The following is a 4,408-nucleotide window of genomic DNA, read 5'->3' as shown; positions in this document are numbered from 1 at the left end:
AAATTACCAGTATGGCTAAGAAGAAGTTAGTTATATTTCTACATTAAGAATATCTTTTACAATGTTACTGCTATGTATGTGTAATGTGAATATTCATAATAAAATATTTAAGAAATGGATTGTTTCTTAGACTTTGATAAACTCATCCTGAATTTCCCTGTTCACTCACCTTGCTTCCTGACAATCAGCTTACTCTGGTCTCCATGGGCTGGTGTTTCTTCGAAAAGCGTTACAACAAACAAATGATGGACGGAATGCTGACAATGCAGACATTCTCCCCCAGTCAAAAGATCTGGGTTAAATCCATTGTTCTTTTGCCCACTACGCCACCCCAGTTTAGACATGGCCATGTGCAAATCAGTCTTGACCCTGTGCCTCATGGGAACAGTCCAGCCCGAACTGCCAAGCCATGTCTTCCCTGGACCGGAATCAAGCATCCTAGGACCGGTTTCTGGCTATCAGCCGTCATCAGCCAGGATAGCTTGAATCCAGTGGCGTAGTGAGCACGGGTCCCACGTCTGGGAATACCCATCCCACTTAGGGCGAAAAGGTGTTTCTTCGAAGCAGGGCCCTGTCTGATTGACACTAATTTATGAAGCCACTCCTCCTTGCCATTCCCACATTTACACCTAAATCCCAGACCTACGCCACATACCCACAGTTCTCTACACTTGTGGTTGAGAACTTTGGTCCTAAGAGATCAGAGAGGCGTAGATCTACCTTAGTGAAGGCCATTTGTGATTGTAATCTGACTCTGATGTGATAACATTTAAGAAAGATTTAAAAAAAGAACTTTTTACTCTGGAAATTTCGGCAACCTGTAACAATATTGATAATAAATGTCCCCACACTCCCATTCGCACAAACTCCCATAACACAAATACAAGCTTTTAATCATTGAGTTATGAAACTTAATCCGGTTAATGACCTCAGCCATGCACCGAAGAAAGTTTGTAAATAAAGACAAATGATATCTAAATGCTATTAACGGCAAAACCTATCCAACCCAAAATTACTTTAGAAACCCCTTTTGTGATTGGCAACAGGTCTGAAGACTCATTAAGCGATTTCACTTATCTATTGAGCAGTGTGTTTTTACTGGACAGTCTCCTATTATAGCAAAGATGTCCCCAGTAGCCCTTTCCAGATTGTTACTGCTCCCTGTTCAACCACCACCCCACATACAATATAGAATGCGGGAATTCTCACCTCAGGTTAATGTTGACTCTTCCAAGTTGGCAAAGACAACATTTTTCACATAGTATTCTTCTGTTAAAAAAATACATCACCAATTTTAGGAAAAGATCTTGGCATGATTACTCATATCTTTAAAGCTTCCAGGCAATGCATCAATGCTCTGCCAATTGTTTCTAAAAGAATGATTCTCGGCCCATTCACCCACCTAGCATCTGCAACAGTATCATGACAGTGGAAAACATCAGAGAAGATCCCCTGTAAAGAGAAGTACCCCTTGTTCATCACTGTGACAACCAAGTCAAGTGTAAACCAGATTTTATAAGCTACTTAGCGTCCTTATGGAAAAGTCAGATAAACACCTACAATGCCGAACATTGCCTTTCACTCCTCACCCCACAAAGCCACTGCCATGATTCCAGCTTTGTTGTCACTAAACATGGCAGTCACAAAGTTACACTCAGAGGGCCTGATTCACAAAGTCAAACTTACACTTCTGTGAAAGCTTACGATTGTTTGCTATTCACAAAGGGATTTGTGAGTAGTATCTTTACGAGGATGGTGTCTGAGCACAAAAAAATAGGACAGGCCTATCTTTTTATGTGCGGGGGCTCTGCACTCCAAAAGATACTGCTTGTAAATGCTTTTGTGAATTGTAAACAATGGTAAACATGTACAAAATTATGTTTATCTTTGTGAATCAGGCCCAATGTATCTATTACACGTGCTTAATAAAATGTCAATCAAAATATTTCTAGACAGTACATGGTATATTGTGCTTCTATTCTTCCTTTCCCTGCGAAATTCGTTTCTTCCTTGCTTTATAACGGTTGAGGTTCCTTCTGAAAACAAGATTGGCTTCACATATGATGCTATTCGCGATATTGCCAAGGTTCACATGTGCTTGTAACATTCATGAAAACCTACAACGGTAAATACTGCGGGAAGCTATAGCCATATGTCCATTTAGGCTGCACTGTACTTGCTTTCATTGCTCTGCTTGCTTTCTGACTTCATGCTTTGTCAGAGAGTATCTGTTTTTTTAACTGGTTTTATCGTTTTTTTTTCACACAGGTGATACGTGACTCTGGGTGGGGACTGCGGAAGAGCCTCTGATCCCATAAGCTAAGCATGGGACCGTTTTCTTAGTGCAGGAGTCTGGATCCGGGCATGCAACTGCTGATTTTGTTATTTGCTTAGTTGTTGACTCAGTTGCAATGTTTGTGTGATGGCCAACATTTGGTTATGTACCCCCCACCCATTTGCTTTATGGGCTTGTTTTGATGAATTTTTCATTGTTCCACCCGTTTGTTTGCAGTTCATTTATTAGCCTGACTTGGGCCTTATGATTTGACATTTGATTTATGGGGCCATATCTTTTCACTGCCTACTTGGGCTATATTTGGGGATCACAAGCAAAGGATATACTTCATGGTTATTAGCACATATGGCAGTTTGTTATTATTTTAGCCATGAGTCCCAATTTTGGTTCTATGGCTTGGTTGTTAGCAAGTGTCTATAACCTATGACTCCCTCAAGATATTGGTTCTTCTAATTTATGCAATTTATGCACTGTGATTTCCCTTAGAAAAACTGTTTTATAGTTTGTACATCTAATATTTAAAGATGGTACCCACATGCACTTTTTTGTCCTATGTTTTGGTCTATGCACTTCTGCTATTACTCGTGTCTGTTTTCACTGTTGTTACTTACTCGTGATCAAGACACTATGGTGTGGAAACGCGTTGAGTGTTGCTGTTCAATAAAAACTTTTCTGAAGCATTTACCTCTGGGAGTGCACATGACTTTACTCTGTGATTTTGGAGGTTTTGTTGATGGATTTTGTCGGGCCTCACGCCCAGTCACGTGCCGCACTTGTGGGACGAGAGTTCATGTGAGACACTATTGCTTATTGGCGGTCGCAAGTAGGTAGTTATAGTTAGGAAAAGCGTTTATTGACTTGCCTACATCTTTGGCACCATTTGACGAATCTTAAAAATTTTAAAGAGTGCCCTGGTGATTCTTGTTATGTATGGAAAGTTTTGGGGGATCCCTCAAGTGGGGACTTAGAAAAAGGGGGCTCGAAAAAAGTGTTTTTCCAATGTTAATTTCCATAGAGATTTTAGATACTACTACTGCCCGAACTGCTGGACGGAATTACACCAAATTTGGCAGAAAAGTAGCTCTTGGTCCAGGAAGAGCCACCCTTTTTGCTATTTGGTGTAAAATAATTCAGTCATTTTTATAAATAAATCCAGATTTGTATAGCTGGAGGCGCAAACCCTTCGTGAACCCTATAGATCTTGTACAGAGATCTGATTGGCTGCCAAACCTTCAACCAGGAAGTGATGGCTGCCATTTGGGACCCCGACAAAGCCAAAAAGCATTTTTTTAAATTCTTTGGCAAAAATCACGGTTGAACTGCGACTCTGGTGTGAAAAAAAAGCTCAGGCTCCTATGCTTGTTTACAATATAGTCCCTGGGTGGGCCAGGTCCTCAGGCATGCTGGCCTCTCCAAAAAAAAGGAGGTGAGCGCACAGGGCACCCCTCCTAGGGCTTAGTATAGCCCCGGGGACCACCACCTCCCCAGGACTAATTATTGTATTATGGGGGCAGGAGACCTGTTTGCAGAGGCCTGGACAAAAGAGGGCGGGCCGCCGATGAAATCCCAGCATTGCCGCTGTGTGGTATATACTGGTGGTAGCAGAAGTGGGTCTTGGCCCCCTGGGACCCTCAACATCAAAGGGGACTTCATCCCCCAACCAGTAGTGAACCATGAGGAGTGTTTTCAGAGTGGTAGAGAAAGGGAGCGGGGCTTCCGCCCAGCTCTCAACAATCCCACTGTGTGGGACTTACTGGTGGTAACAGGAGGAGGTTTTGGCCCCCAATGATCTTCAGCATCCAATGGGACTTCATTCAACAACCTGTAGTGCACCATGAGGGGTTTTTGCAGAGTGGTGGAGAAAGGGGGCGGGACCTCCAAAAAGCTCTCAGCAATCCTGCTGTGTGGGATTTACTAGAGGTAACAGGAGGTGTTCTTGGCCCCCAATGATCCTCAGCATCCAAGGGGATTACATCACCCAACCAGTAGTGCACCAGAGGGCATGTTTGCAGATTGATGGAGAAAGGGGGCGGGGCCCCCAAAAAGCTCTCAGCAATCCTGCTGTGTGGGATTTACTAGAGGTAACAGGAGGTGTTCTTGGACCCCAATGAC

This window comes from Triturus cristatus, chromosome 11, assembly GCF_964204655.1.
Source record: "Triturus cristatus chromosome 11, aTriCri1.1, whole genome shotgun sequence".
Taxonomy (NCBI): Eukaryota; Metazoa; Chordata; class Amphibia; order Caudata; family Salamandridae; genus Triturus; species Triturus cristatus.
Note: the sequence above shows the minus strand (reverse complement) of the source record.